We start from the raw sequence: 16,937 nt of genomic DNA, 5'->3' as shown, positions 1-16,937 counted from the left end.
GCCCATCACATACTGGGCTCCCACAATAACCCCTGACTAGTCTTCCTCCTCTACCTTTGACCCTTTAAGCCTATTTTCCACAGAGTAGCCACAGATCTCTTTTAATTTATAAACTAGAGCAAATACCCTTTTGAAAACCTGCTAACAGCTTCCTGTCAGTCTTTACCATGGCCTCTGTGATCTGGTCTATATCTAGCCACGTGACCATTTTTGCTTTACTCCACTTGAGCCACACATTTCTTCTTCTTCCTGGGATAATTTAAGTTGTTCTTACAGATTTTATAATATGTATTCCCTCTGCCCCAAATCCTCTTCCTCCTGATCACCACATGCTTGGCTCCTTCTCATTATTTTAATCTCTGTGCAAATGCCCCCTGTTCAGAGAGAATTTTTCTACCTGCCCTACCTCAAAGGACACTCTCTCCATCATCTATCCCTATTTTTCACCCTGTCCTCCCTTGGTTTCTTCCTAGATCTTGTCATTATTTTAAATGATATATTTTTGCTTACTTAATTATTGGTTTTCTCTTCTTTCATTATAAAGTAAGTTTCATAGGGGATTTTGGTTAATTTTTCATTATATCCCCAGTAAGTAGAACAACATCTAAAACATTATAGGTGGTTGATAGATATTAAATGACTGAATGAATAAAGTGTTCCAAATCTCATCCCAGTCATATCAACTTTAAACAGAAAATTTTTATTCTGCATGGTGTAGTAGCTGCCCTGGATTGTCCCAGACACCTCTGTTCTTTCAGTCAACTGCACAAGCCAATCTGGGTACCCCCCTACATGCTACAGCTCAGGTCTTAGAATATAGTTCTTGGGAAAAGTAAAGTGAAATTAGATAGTCAACTAAAACTAATATCTCCTTTGAATCTACAAAGGGAGAATTTCTCCCTGGTCCTGGTGTCTTAGACTGGCATGGAATGCTGACATGCCCATCTTGCACTCGAAGAATTCCCAATCTGGAGGGAAAGTGGGGTATCCTTTTGTACTCTTTATTTTGTGAAACTACCAAGTATGACTCATCCTTCTATCCACAGTGTTCAGAACATTGCTGAGCAGATAGTAGAGCTTCAATAAATGTTTATTAAACAAATGAACAAACCAATCCATGAAAGAAACAATAACAATTTTAAGTGCTATTCTTCTATGTCTTAAGTTTTGTAATAGTATTAACTGATCTCAGTGAATAAAGAAATTGCCTCAATTAGACATATACTATCTAAAATTCATTCCTGCAGCTTTCCCCCTCTCCCCCCTTCACAGGTTAAATTGAAAAACTCCTTGTGAAGGACTCTGTCTTATCCAACTTGTATCCTCAGTTCTTAGCAGAATGTCTGGCTGTAAAAGGAGAAAAACTCCAAAGCAAAGGATAGAGAAGTTAGAAGTCCTGGCAGTAATCGGAGAGTATTAAAGAACGCCAGTCTGACATGATTATCAGATGTTAGGTGATGAAAATCATGCCAGCTAACATATGGATTCCTACCCTGTTTCTATGGAAGACTTGAGCTCTAAAATTATTTCCTGAACACAGGGGATCAGAGCTGATGCTGATTATTTACTATGAGACTGCTACTTTCCAGAATATTGCTGATCAAAGTGCTAGACACTCAATGCATGCAATTCTACACCTCTTTACTCAAGTCTCCTATAGTTAGGTAAAATGCTTTAGCAAATGGATGCTATAAAAAATAGTTCCTAATAGCAGGTTCTTTTCAAATATAGGATGAAATATACAACACAACTATTAAATCAATAGGCTCATTGAGTGTCCCTTTTGGTTAGGGTAACTGACTGCCTTCGTTTACCTGAGAAGATTCCTAGGATGTAGCACTTTCAGTGTTAAAACAGGGAAAGTTCTGGGTTAGCCAAGAAGAGCTGGTCACCTAATCATGACATAACTTGTTAATTTAATTAACAGCTATTCATATACATCTATACATAGCAGTTTTACATATATATAGAATATGATAGACCCTGGGCATTACCAGGCCACAAACATGAGAGGATTAAGGATGAGTCCACCTGTGTTGTGCTAGTACACTATAGGAAGTGCAATTCCCTTTGTTTAATTTTCTGTCTGTGTTCCATCTCCCCCACCACCATATTGGACCTCTTTCTTATGTTTTAAAATTGTATACTTGTATTGATTTTATTATAGTCAAAGGATATTAATTTCGGCTGTTAGGACAATTTCCTTCTCTCCAAAAGAAAGGGAAAAGTGAGACTGGTCTCCATTGACGCATGGACTCATCTGTTTTTTACAACCCCAAATGTGGTAATTTATGATGGTGATGTCACTGCAGAGAATTAAAATTTTCCTAACCCAGAATGTGTGTTTTCTACATATTCCAGGACTGAACACATGCAGATTAAATTCTAAAATCCAAAGTGAGATCTACAAAAGGATCCCAGTCTGAATTCTGCTGAGGTTTTATTGTAAGACAAATTGGGACAGCCTCTCATGGTTTCCTCCACATCCCGGTCGCCCCCTCACATGCATCATCTGGCTTTAAGGAGGTTGCCAAATAGTAGTCAGTCTGGGGGCAAGGGATAGTCATTCGAATCTGGATTACAATCTGAAAAGTATTGCATTTTGCAGAGTTTACACTGCTAGGCTTTAAACATTGAAGGGCAATATCTTCTTTCTAAATATCTCTGGTCAGTCTTAGTAACTAGACCTACTTTTGAGGCTCCATTTCTTTTATGTCTTTTAAATTTAATGATAAAGAGGAAAGATCTAAATTTATAATACACATGAAACAGTGAAATTAGGAAAAAAATTCTATTTGATGTGAGCCTGTTTTTTTTTAAGCTCCCATGACTAAAAAGATCAACAGTTACGTACATTTGTAATATTTATGCCTCCCAGACTCAGTGTAATGAGTTTCATCTCTGATCGAATTTTTATAACTGACTTTCATTTACCTGTGAAATAGAAAGCTTTGGTAGGCTCTTGCCCTAAAGAATCAGATGCAAAAGTTAGTTCTATTGCAACTAACGGTAGGAAAAAAATTCACCCTAACCTGCTACTACTGCATTCTTCTGCTTTTTACAGAAAAAGAAAGCTAGGGCTCTAGATACCAATGCTGCCATATGGTGAAGTACAGCAGACTGGTGTATCAAAAACCTGAGAAGCATGGTCATCAGCTCTCTTCCATGAAACTGTGGTGTGTCCTCTTGACTTGGGCTAAGTGCCTGGCTGAGAGAACTCTCCCACAAGATAAGCACGTTTCAGAGCACGCCCTTGTACTAGCTTGGGTTTAAAAAAGCCCAACTCTACATTCTGTTCAGGGCTGTGGTTATGTAGGTAAGCCCAAACAGAGGAGCACGACTGCCTCCATTAAACTGGCTGGAACCCAGGTTATACTAATTCAGCCTAAATAGAAAACCTCTGCTTTTCAATCCCTTTGTTCTCGTGGATGTCACAGCTCCCTGCTCTATTCGCTTCCTTTTATAGTCTTTCCTCACCAAGCATTTCAGGGGAAAAAAAAAAAAAGCTAAATAAAGATCACAGCCTGTTCCATTGTGTCCCCTTCTTCTTCATCATCTTCTTTTCCATTTGTGCAATGTTGTGGCACCTATTAACTACCAATGTTTTCAGAATGACATTATACAAGGTGCAGGCTGTACCACTGTGCCCTAAAAATATCAACAACTGCATTAGTCTCACAATAATTAATGGCAGGCATTATGCAAATGACAACTTTTTCGCTGCAAAATAATGACATTTCTTCATTTTGAGCAGAGTTATGCAAAACAATGAATTTAGGATGATAAATCACACAGGAGAATTAAGAAAGCCATAACGTTCCTGCCCAGGCAGGCAGAAAGATAGACAGACCAACAATTTAGAAGACATTGTTTGTTCTCACACCACTATAAAAAATCATAGCCAGTCGGCCATTAATGTGTGTGGGTTTTTTTCCTTCTCCCCTTTAGGCAACAATGCATAAGGGGATGCTAAATTCTAGCAATTGGATCATTACAAGTCACAAGCAAATTTTTCTTTATTAACCTTAATAAGTCATTCACTCAGAGACTATAGTCATCAGGCAAATAAAAAGTATCACATGCCATTCTGCTACACATTAACTAATTCCTTATGCAAACATCACAACATATAGCAATTACTGCCGCTCAAAAAAACAAAGTCATTTTCAATTTATTTTATTGCTTTTATACTTGGCCATTTCCTGTAGCACATTATCGTTTCTTTCCATAACAACCCGAGGTGGAATGGAGAAGAATTTCAGTAGCAACAAGCACTTCCTCTAGCCACCTCTGTCATACCTTTTTCCCCTTCAGTGGCTGCTGAAAGAGGTTAGGAACAGGGTGGGTGTGCATGTGCTCCTTCACAGCTAATCTCCAAAGCTCTAATGGGAATGGCACTGTCAACCCCTACCCCTGTGACAAAGGGGGTCAGGAGTAGGCTAAGAGACTGGGTCTGTCTCCCACACTTGCTACCATAAGGCTGACGGCTTTCCTCGATTCTGTAGCACAGGGTAAGAGTGCGGGTTTGGATCTGCCACTAATAGGTGAACATTAAAGTCAATATATTCAGTGTTAAGCTGAGAGATGCCTGTTATGGTTAATGAGAATTATGAGGCTAGTTCATCATGCATCACTCAGCGCATAACCTGTCCCTTCAAGAGTTCTAAGTGAAGAACAATAATAAATATTGAAACCCCACCCTCCAATGTCAGATAGACCCTCTTTGCTGTTTCTGTTTTATTCCATAGCACCGTTTATCCAAGCTCTCAGGATGTAAGACAAACACTAAGCAAACCTTACCTTGCCCAGTAGGTTTTTTAGCCCATTTTACAGATTGACAAGTGGATTCTAAGCAACTAGGGGCTTTTCACAAAGTTGGACAAGGAAACAGGTCAGATCTGACTAATTCTCCAATGTTCTAACCTCTGAGGCCATGGCCTGTTTCTCATAATCATGAGCACACTTTCCTGCTGGTAAACAATTATGCTGAAAACAGCCTGTACATGTCCCTGTTCACACAATAGGATCATCATCTCTCTCTGTTCTCTTAAATCCACAATCCATTCCCCCTTTTAAAGGTAGAACATTTCCAAAATACACGAGGGAAAAGCTCCCTTTTCAGCTTCTCTTCCTGAAGGTAATAACATTTTGCAGTTCTCCTTAAATAAAATCCAGCCCATGCTGGATCAATAAGAATGATGCCCATTTCCCTAATGGCAGCCGATTGCCATTTGCTATTCAAATCAGACTAGATAAATTACAGTACATGCCAGGGAACAGGCCAGTGAATTAAGACAGGCCTCCAGAGGACCAGCGATATTATTAATCTTTTAAGACACTATCATATTTCTTCTTGACAGTGTGCGTAGACTCACAGACACACTGCACCCAGATTGAAATATCAGCTGCTGAAAAAATCAATAGTGTTAGAAACACAATAATTTTTGGTCTGCAGGGCCTACACTAAGCAACACTTGTACCCCTCTGTGCCATCTCTTCCCTTCCCAGTTCCCATTTTCTCCTCCTACTTTCTTGCTCTTCCCTTTCCATTTGGATTTAAAAACTAGGAAGGGCCAAATGACAAGATACTATGAAGGAGTTTCCACTGCTAACACTAGCCATTGTGGTCAAAGCCTTGATTTTCCATGGGTTGTTTGCAACACAGTATCACTAGACTAGTACCGGATTTTGGTGTAGGATTGTTCTTCCTATGCACTTAATGCAGACCCCCTAACCCTATGCATTTGGTTCTGTTTTATGAAGAAATGCAGATATTGGGGTGCCTGGGTGGCTTGGTCTGTTAGTGTCCGACTTTGCCTAAGGTCATGACCTCATGGTTTGTGGGTTCAAGCCCCACGTCGGGCTCTGTGCTGACGGCTCGGAGCCTGGAGCCTGCTTCAGATTCTGTGTCTCCCTCTCTCTCACTGCCCCTCCCCGGCTTGTGCTCTCTCTTTCTCTCAAAAATAAATAAACATTAAAAAAATTCTTTTAAATGTGGATATTTAGGGAGATGGGCATACTCAGAAATCCCTGGAGAAGTAGAATGGAAAGAAATATAAATAATAGAAACCTGGACCAAAAATGGAAAAAAGGGGAATCACTGAAAAGTGAGGTGAACAAAACAAAAGAAAATAAAACAAAAGACTACAGGGGAAATAGGGAGCACTATGAGGTGGGAAGTATCTTTGAGTTATAGTCTAAAATTTGGAGTTTCAGCCCTGCTCCTGCTATCTACATATTGTACGATTTCGCCAGCTACTTAATCTTTCATAGTCTTGGTTACCTTATCTATTAAGTAAAACAATATAGCCACTACCTTGTAGCAGTCTTGTGAGGGTTAACTAACAAGATGTGAGAGCTTTCTAAATAATAAAGAGTTTGTAAGTGGTTAAAAACAATATAAATTTTATTTCTACTAAAGAAGGGTTTCTGGAAATATGTCTGTTGTTTTTTCCTTTCTGGAACTAGAATATCATAAATGGACTTTGCATGCTATCAATAAATAAGTAGGCAGATACAGAAATGGTATTTAGGGCCTTATTACTGGGAGCCGGTAGAATTTGACCTAAAACCAAAATCTGTTGACTTTCGGCCAATACCTTTCACATTTTACCAGGCCGGTTTTGCCTTTTTCATCTCTTACTCCAGATCTGAGGCTTCAATTCTAATTCATATTGTTTTTCAACTGGGGAAGCAAATCAAACAAAGACAAAGCATAGAACAAGACAAGAAACCACCATGCTTTGCATATCTTTGTTTGATACTCTCTTGATCCCAAGTCTCTCTCCAGTTACTTTCCACTTGTCTTCCTTTCCTGGCAAAATTTATTGAGAGAATTGTCTCTATGAGCCATTACTGTATCTTCACTTTCTATTCTTTCCTCAACACAATCCAACAAGGCTTTTATCCATCCCACTCTACCATGTCTGCTGTTGCCAAATCCAAGGTGCACGTTTTCATTCTCATTTTACTCAGCTTCTCAGCAGCGACTTAACATGGTTAACAAATTCCTCCTACTTGAGACTGTGGCTAGCTTCTGGGACACCTCTCTTTCTACTTCTTCCTCCTACCTTATTGGGCACTTAAAACCTATTTAAGTCTCTTCAGATTTGAAATTTATTACTTATAATTCTACCTTAAGTGACTTCTGACTTAGGATAAACACAGCATATTTGGCAAAACAACAATCTTAGAAGGTGCTTGTGAGATATCCAGATTTTGAATGTCTGGCTTTATGACTCTGAAATGCAGAATAGAGCAGAAAATCTGGTTCTTCTAAATAAATGGCTTCAAGCTCATTTATTCTTACAGCAAAAATTATTAACAACTGACAATTATCCTTTGAGTAGAAACCAGCCAAGTAGACTTCTACATATAGCCAAAACACAGAGTATCTTCAATGGCACAGAATTTCAGAGCACATGTTAAACTTGAAATGCACATATATGCAGCCCCTCATAGTCCTACCAGATTTACCTAACTGTTCCACCCACTTTCTTCCAACAGTTGATCTTTGAGGTCTACATTGCAAGAAGTAAAGATGAAAACCCAGAATAACTTGAATATGATTTCAATTCTAGGTTGGACCCGTGAACCCTAGCAAAAGCATGAAGATTTCTCATAAGAACACAATATATGCTCTCGCAATCGACAAATGAAGCTTGAGTTCGCCTTTATCTCAGGAGAAGAAACAGCCCTTTCTGACTTATGAATACATCCGAAGAGCAATACCTGAACAGAGTCATTTCACCACACATCTGTCTCTAAGTTTTGATAACATTGTAACACATAAGGTCACTGATATGACAAAATATCACAAGATAGCACAGGGATTATCAAAGCCTAAAATTAGCCAAATATGCTGTTTGGAGAGATTCCCAACAACTTCTTTTGAATGTGATATTACCAAGAATATGAATACAGGGTATTTTCTTAAGAAAAAAAAAAAAAAGGGTTGTTCTCATTATTTGCATGTCATTTGCAACCCAGGAGTAGACTCTGGCGTTCCTTTCTACTTAAATTCTTCCACAGTCAGCTTGCCAGGTCTGTAACCAAGGTCTTTCTTTTATCTAGATTAGAACAAATATTCCATTTTGAATCATGAAAACATATCAGCAAAATTCCCAGAGTTAATACTTTTATTTAATTATATACATATATTTATTATTTTTTTTATGAGCTGTTCCACTAAGTTAAACTTTAACCATATTAATCCAGGGGAAAAACTCCCTGATTGCCAACCAACAATTTTGTAAACAGTTATCTCATGAGTTAAATATTAACTTGAAAAATTTAACTCAAAACTCCAAACAAGCAGGAAGAGCCAAAAGGCCAGTAGAAAAGAATAAAGATTTTGTTGCCTCTGGTATATCAGATCCCCTTGGAAGAGAGTGACAGTTAGGCAAGGGAGTATTTTGGTGGCAGCTGAATGATGTGTAGAATTGGGGTAAGGAAGGGGAAAACAAGAAAGGAGTCTGGAAGACACCTACTGCTTATCATCAAAATCTCAAAACTTAGAGCCATGAGGTCAAGATCTCATGGAATAGAAAATTCATGGGAATATGAATCCACTGATAATGTCCACAGGAATTCAGGGACAATAAAGGTATGTGCTTCCAGAATATGGACACATTGTTTTTTTAAAACCAACATAGGTAAGCTATACAATATAAGGCTGGCTGGCCCTTATTGCCTGCCTGCCACTGAACCTCCTGTGGAACATTCTGGGCCCACTCTGCCATTAGAAACCATGGAATGAAGACTGATCTGCCTGTCCTCGTTCCATTTGATAATAATAAAATAAAGTTGAAATGCCTCTGTGCAGTACTGGGTTGTTAGGGACTATGATTTCAAGTTCTAAGCCACCATCACTGTCCATCAATTCATCTCCTGATTAATAGAAACATAGCACCTAAGGAAAAATTGGATCTAGGCAGTGGACCAACGTCTGAATGGTGTTATCATAAATATTGTCCTCTGGTTAGGTTTTTGGCTCAAAAATTTCAAGAAAATCCACATGGTCAGATAATTTACACAATTTTGATCTCTGTGTTGTAAGATAAGCTTGATTCATTTTTCATGCTGTTTCAGGGGTGGTTAGGAATTATTAAGGTTCTTCCTGTTGGTCTGCTAAATAACAGTCCTGTTTGCTGATTAAAAAAAAAACAAAACAGGGGCGCCTGGGTGGCGCAGTCGGTTAAACGTCCGACTTCAGCCAGGTCACGATCTCGCGGTCCGTGAGTTCGAGCCCCGCGTCGGGCTCTGGGCTGATGGCTCAGAGCCTGGAGCCTGTTTCCAATTCTGTGTCTCCCTCTCTCTCTGCCCCTTCCCCGTTCATGCTCTGTCTCTCTCTGTCCCAAAAATAAATAAACGTTGAAAAAAAATTATAAAAAAAAACAAAACAAAAAAAAACAAAACATTAAAATAGAGTCTTTTTAGTGAAGGTCTTTTAAGGAAGACTCTCATCTGCCCTGTAGATAGATTGAGGCTACATAATGTGAGTTGCTCAAAAGAAGGGTGGGATTAGATGGAAAAAGAGAAAATCCATGAATGCAGAAGGAACAATCCTTAGATAGACATGGATATCTTAGTTAGATACAAGAAATATGATACAGCTCATCAAACCTTACTGTTGATATTGTTTTAATTTTTTTTGTACTTGTAGCAAGAATTACTATTGAACTCCATTCACTGGGCCAGAGATCCTTGTGGTGTTAGTGAAAGACTTACCCCTCACATAGCACACAACCTACACTTGTGAGCTCATCGGCCAGTCAGAGGCCTCAATTCCAAGCTTCAACAATGTGCAGAATATTTTAAGTACATATTTAATACATGAATGCATGCTTAATTGAAGATATTTAGGCACTATAAACTATACCTTATGGTTATAAAGCTTTTTGCAGTTTATAAAATACTGTCATATACTGTTAATGTCATATCTATATACATATGCTATCATTTTTGACAACTTCCAAAAATAAAAAGAGCAGGTTCTATCATCTCTGTTCTATAGATAAGCAAGTATCACCCTAGCATTGATGTAGTTAGTACAGAATGAACTAGAACAGAAAAACCAGAGCCTATTAGCAGCCTGACTGAACACGATGGGTGAGGGGATAGCATTATGGCTGTGGAACGGAAAGGCATTATAAGTGAGTGATCAGAGAAGGGGAGCAAGGAGGGAGAAGTTTCAAAATATGCACAGACATACACTATGAATAAAGGACAAAATTCAAAGTGATTTGTCGGAAAGAAAAGGTGGTTAGAGCAAGGAAGAAACTCCAAATGGAGACCTCTTATTCATTTGGCGTATATTCATTGTATACTTATATTTGGGTTTGTTTGGATGCCACTGGAAAAAAATTATGTTTGAAACACTGACCTGTGTCTGAGGTACTTAATATCTAATTATTGAAATAACCTCAAAAAACAATTGCAATACAAGGCAATTCAGTATTCAGAATAGGGATTTAGAGAAAATCACCTCTTATATCGAGGCTGACAATGGAAAGCTTCACTACAGTGAAACAATACACTTGAACTAAGAAAAATGTATACGATTCAGGAAGTGATAAGACTCAGGTTAAGTGAAGAGCAAGAGAGAAGGCATGGAAGCAGAAAATTGAAAGACATATTTGGGAGCAACAAATAAACAAGTTAGTGGGAATTATAATAGGTAATAATGTTGGAAAGATAGGTTAGGTCTGGAATGTGAAGGGGTCCTTGAATATTGGGCTGACTAATGCACTTTATTCTATAGGCAAAAGAGGTCTGTTAAAAGCTTATAAGTAGGGCACTGGCATCATCACAGTGGTATTTTAGTATAAGTAACTGGGAATGGTAGACAGAATCAATTGAAACAGGGAAAGCCCAGAAATAATGACAGAGAAAGAGAAAGGGAGAACCACTGCAATAACCCAGGCACTATGAGATAAATATCTGACCTTGGTAGCATTGGTAGAGATAGAAAAGAAATGAAAAGTTCTAGAGACACTGTAAAGGAAGAAAGGATAATATTAAGCCCCTACTATGTACTAGGCACTGGATTATGTGCTTTATGTACATTAACACATTTAATCTGCATGTCAGTCCTAAAAGGCAAGTCACTTTATTGTTTCCTTTTTAAAGATGATGATTAAGCAAATTTTTCAAGGTTATACAGTTAATAAGTGATAAAGCCAGAATTCAAACCCAGGTCATCTGATTCCATAGCTTGCCTGCTTAACATCGATGTTTAGGAGTCTTGATGTTGGATCATATATGGCAAATTTTGACAGGACTTGATGATTGATATTTTATGAGTCATAAGAACTTAAGATTCTTGGGAATTCTGATTCTGAGATTTTGCGGTGATGGATAGATTTGTGATACTATGAAAAAAACAGGGAAATAGAAAAGACCTTTTGGACTTCATATTTTGCACTTGTTCTTAATGTTCCAATTGCTCTTTGGATTTAAAATGTCAATATACAGGGGCACCTGGGTGGCTCAGTTGGTTAAGCATCCAACTTCAGCCGAGGTCATGATCTCACAGTTTGTGAGTTCAAGCCTTGCCATCAGGCTCTCTGCTGTCATCACAGAGCCTGTTTCAGATCCTCTCTCCCTCTGTCTCTCCGCCCCTCCCCCACTGATTCTGTCTCTCTCTCTCTCTCTCTCTCTCTCTCTCAAAATAAATAAATAAACTTAAAAAATGTTAACATACAATAAAAGCCACAAAAGCAACCGAACCACCAAACTTAAAAGCTTTTGAAGATAGATATTAGGTGATTCTTCCTTCCAGGTTTCACTAATGTATATGTGGAGTATAACACAACACATATAGGAGGCGCTTAGCAATGTGTTAAATGAGTCAATTAGAGGGGTATTAACCATAAATTAGTGAGAATAAAGGGAGGAAGGAGAGTACAGTCAAAAGAGATTGGCCCAGAGTCAGACAAATCTTGGTTCAAATCCTGGCTCAGCCACTCTCTAACTAAAGGACTAATGTTTACTTTAAACATTTTGTATAAGACGGGGTAACAGTTCACAGGGAAGCCAGGTACCTTTCTGGATTCAGTTCCCGTATGAAAGGTAGTGGGTCCATGCAAACCTAGAAAGGATGCTTGAAAAGGCCAGTATCTCTGACAGAAGAAAACTTGCAACCCTCTTCTCTTATTGAGTTTAACTTCTAAAAATTACAGTGAGACTTATAGGAAAAAAATGTGTCAAGTAATTGCCAGTTTTAACAGAAAAGTAAATTATTTTCAGAGAAGTAAAAACTATAGAGCTTCAACTGAAGGGGAGATTTTAATTGCAGACAGACATATCAGCTGAATGGTTTAGCTTGGACTTGTGGGATCAGGAACAGCCAGTGGGATATATATTAAAGAAAAACCAAGTTTAATTAGCCTTAAGATTTTATATAGCTTGGCTCTTCCCTCCCACACCTGGTCTGATTCCTTCAGGTCAATCTCCCTTTCAATCACATGCTCTCCCATCCTTTTTTCAGTTGCTGTCATGACAAGCCAATAGGAGAATGACATACAGATGAAAACAAGGTTTGAATAATTACTGCACTGCGGCTGCTTGTTGTTTGAGCATCATTTTGTTTCCTCCAATCACACAGGTCCTTGGACTTCACAGCCCCATGTTTCAGATGGGGGTGATGCTGATTACATTACAGCAAAGACAGGCAGATCAGACAAAGTGAATTTCACTCAGTAATTAAACTGCAGTATCTTTCGTCTAAAGTCCAGAGCAGGATTAATCTAAAGGTAGCTCTTTATCATCTCGATTAGTGCTGGGATTTGAAGAGTGAGCTCTGATTTGATAGCTAGCCCTGAGTTGGGCTGACTAGTGGCCCCATATCTGTCTATCTTGCAAAAATAATATGAGATCAAGATACATTTGCAAGGTTATGCCCTTCCCTTTTATTTTATTTTTATCTCAAGGAAATGCAGACAGATTAAAATATGCTGCTATTTCCATTACCCTGTTTTCTATTACAAAAATGTCTATTAAAAAGAACAGGTCCTTCCAAACCCCACAACATTTTACAGATGGTTTCTCATAATTCCACTTAGTACCATGCTCTAATGGCTTCTTATTTCTTGCCTTTTCATTATCTGAGAGTCAAATCTGAATATTTGGATAGCCCAAGCAACAGCTTCTCAAGCTGCTCATGAGTTCCACTTTTATTTCCAAGGACTCACTATAGGACTTATGGAGGGATTTTGCTTCCTTCAATTGCTCTTTTAGTAAATAAGATATTCTCAAATTCTTTGCCAAGTAATGAATTAGATCACTGATTCTCAATCCTACACGCCTATAGAAGCACTTGTGAGGCTTTATAAACAATCCATGTCCAGCCCCCACTCCAGACCCCATGACTCAGTATCTGTAGGAGTTAGACCCAAGCATCTGTGTATTTTTAAAAGTCCATAGGTGATTTGAATGTGCTGCCAAGGTTAAAAACCATTGAGTCGGCCATACAGAGGTACCAGCTGTATTTGCAAAAGATTTATCAAAACAAAGCATTGTTGAGGGAAATGAAGCCTGATATTGTTGTAGAAAATCCCTTAATAAAATGATAAAAACCTTTTTGTAGTGATCTTTGCATAGAATATATATCAGGTCTCTTAAGAACAATAGAAGACAAGGAAGACTATCAGACAGGTTTATGTTGATGATGCTTCCATTGATCCATCTGATAATATTGAAGGTGATGGCTTACTGATTGAGCCTGTCACATGATAACACTACAGCTACCAGTCAATAATGTAAGGACGACTATGGACTAACATCATAATATCTCAGAGTTTGGACACAAACCTGGAATTAGCTGCTGTCAGCTTTACTGTGCAGCTGGCTTTTTAAAAAGGGAAAGGCAGGATTGAAAAGATCTGATTTCAAATTGTGACTCACTCCTGTTTTGGAGTTTAAGAACACACATTCTGGAGTCAAACTGAATCCAATTACTAGTTGGGTGACCTTCAGAAAGGTAATTACTTCTCTAAGCCTTAATTATCTCATCTTTAAAATGGGGCCAAGAATACTTATATCACAGAATGATTTGGGTTTTGAACTGATTAATTTAGATAAGAGTACCTGGCAAACAAAAGTATCCAAACTAAATAAAAGTCTGTTGAAGGCAAATACAATAATAACTTAAGGTTGTCACTGAAGCTCTCTGCCTAAAAGACATCAGTGTTGAGACTCACTCCTCAGTTTTCTGGAAGATTTGATCCCCCAGAGGGAAAAGAAAAAAAAATTAATCCAAATAAAAGTGACTTTTCAAATTTAATTGTGCATTCGCATCACCTGGAAGTGATTGTTACAAATGTAACTTGCTGGGCTACAATCCCAGGGATTATAATTCAATATGTAGGGATGGAATCCAGGAAAATGCATTTTCGCAACCATCCATGTGACTTTGACTTAGGATCGAGGATCCTCACGATGATGGAACAGCTATAAAGCAATAGAAATTGGCCAAATATTTATCCCCCAAATAGTCACACATTGTGGCCTGTACCTGGGAGAAGCTAAGATTTCTTTTCCTTAGGTAAGAATTCAGCCAGGTGAACTTAAATAATGCACAAATATAACATGTTCACAGAGTATGTTATGCTTACAGATTAAAAAAAAACCTTTTTTTTCAATGAAATACACTTCCTGAATAATTACTATTTAGCTGCTAATATTATCTTCATTTTTTTCCATCACCATTATGTACATGCAAGTGTACAGGCAAGGGTCAGATTCATTTTCAACTTATCCTTTTTCTTCTTATAAAACAATCAACTAACTTCCTGAAAACTGGTAAATTCTTTAAATAACAAAAGTAGCTATTCCCTCCTTTAAAGGCATTTTTATAAAGTATTCTTGAAATGCATTTATTAAAATTGATGATAAGAATCAATGCACAATTGTGAATTGAATATTTTAAATGCAATCGATGAATTAATTTGCTAAAATAAAGATAATCTATAAGTGGACAGCTTTCTGGATCTAAGAGGAAATGTTAAAACCTTCACTTTCACGATTTTCCAAAGAAAAAGCCAGACAAATTCCAGAAATATTTAGAATTTGTAATACAATATGCCAACAGATATGCATTAATTCTCTATATTCTAAAAGTTATTGTAAAGACAAGAGAATTGTGGTCTTTAATTGCAATTGGGCATACAGTTAAGCTGGGGAGAATAAAAAAATACCAATATGAGAAAAGTTTATCAATGTTATTAGATAATATAGCATAGTGAGTAAGTCTAAAGGAGAATCTTCTTTTTAATACTTACCGTGTGAGCTAGGGTAAGCTACTTAAGATCTCAGCAACTCGGGCACAGGACTCTCTGAGAAGGTTGTGGTGACCATAGTGGGTACTAAATAAATGCAATGTTTATTGTAATAGTTGACAGTTTATTATAAAAGGTATCCAAGAAATGTCATAAGGCTTACATGAACAGTATGGACACTGAGAACTAAGAAAACCAAATTGAAAGAATGCTGACGTGACTGGTAAAGTTTTTGCAAGGAACAGTATTTGAGTTGGATGATTCAGAATGAATAAAAATTTGTCTAGAAAGAGACACAAAGATCATTTTAGGATGGGGGCAAATGTTGATATGAACAGCAAGTCGAGGTAAAAAGTATTCAATAGTTTAGGATACAACTGTGAAATAGTTTACAAAAGATAACTTGGGGTAAAACGATAGAGTTCTAAATTCCAAAAGTCACTGTTGTTTTTTTGATAGAGTTTTTACTTGCTCCAATATAATCCCAGTGTAATTCAACATCTTTTTAGAACACTTGTTCTCAAATTATATTATGTATCAGAATCACCTGGAGGGCTTCTTCAAGCACAAACTGCTGTACTCCACCCCGAAGTTTCCATTCAGTAGGTTGGGCTGAAGCCCAAGAGTTTGCGTTATAATATATTCCCAGGTGTGCAAATGCTGCTGGTCACTTTGAGAACCACTGCTTTAGAAGATGATGACAGTTGGATAGAGGAGGGTTTTCCTCAAAGTAAGAAATAATTGAATAACTGAATACCTTCTTTATTTCCTGTAAAATTTCATCCTCCTTTGCATACCAAGTCACAGAAGCACCTACATGGAAGTTACCCAAGGAAACACAAATGCTTACTTTGACTCCTCGTCTCTCTACTGAACTCAAGTCTTTAACTGTGGGAATGAGGAGACCCGTGACGCACGGGACCCCAAGCCAACCAGCCTGGAAACTTAGAGAACACTTCATCAGCATTAAGGTTATTCAAGAATTGAAAATAATAGAGCCAAGAGATTAAAGACAGTGGGTGGACTTTTTATTCTAGAGAGCCTCTATCGATCCATGCTGCACATTTTGTACCCGTGTTACACTTGATTGCCTGCCCCATAATCCTCAAGCTACTTTCAACTCCCTCTTAGGTGCAGGTCACTGCTTAACTATTTCCACCTCCTGCTTCAAAATCTCTCTCTTAAACAGACTTCCACTATTTAGTAACTACACTTTAAGAATTATTTTAAAAGGCAGAAAGAGGAAATGAAATTCTCTGACCCTATTTTCTCATGCATGACTCTGAGGACACCATCTCACTAGTTAGTATTTTATTTTCAATGGTGGAACAAAAAAATGTTCTGTTTGAAGATTCAGGTAGAATGTGCAAAAAAGGTCAAAAGTGGATTTAAAATGTTTGAAACTCCAAACATCTCTCTGTAACAGCAACTTGTTTATTTTCTAGCCATTTATCTTTCCTTAAAATAAGAAGCTATATAATTATGAAGTATAATTAATAATAACAACAATTACCACAAGTGCAACAGAAATAATGATAGTAAGCACCATGGGCCCAGATCCCCACAGTTTCAAAGGATAAGAATTTGTCTTAGTATTTTCAAGAATAGACAGCAGCCCAAAAATACAGGGGAAAAAAATAAAAGGAAAAAAATGTTTCC

General features: G+C 37.7%; 1 protein-coding gene and 1 non-coding gene across 4 annotated transcripts in view; both read right to left on the bottom strand.

Annotated features, from left to right (window-relative positions):
- The window catches only part of ZBTB20 (zinc finger and BTB domain containing 20), a 769,186-nt gene that overhangs the window by 372,159 nt on the left and 380,090 nt on the right, over window positions 1-16,937 (bottom strand). The window lies entirely within an intron of this gene.
- On the bottom strand, window positions 9,657-9,810 carry LOC115524355. The gene has a single exon (XR_003972058.1). It is a non-coding gene; the product is annotated as a small nucleolar RNA SNORA62/SNORA6 family (small nucleolar RNA).

This window comes from Lynx canadensis, chromosome C2 (genome assembly GCF_007474595.2).
Source record: "Lynx canadensis isolate LIC74 chromosome C2, mLynCan4.pri.v2, whole genome shotgun sequence".
NCBI classification, from domain to species: domain Eukaryota; kingdom Metazoa; phylum Chordata; class Mammalia; order Carnivora; family Felidae; genus Lynx; species Lynx canadensis.
Note: the sequence above shows the minus strand (reverse complement) of the source record. Positions and strands in the feature narration are given on the sequence as shown.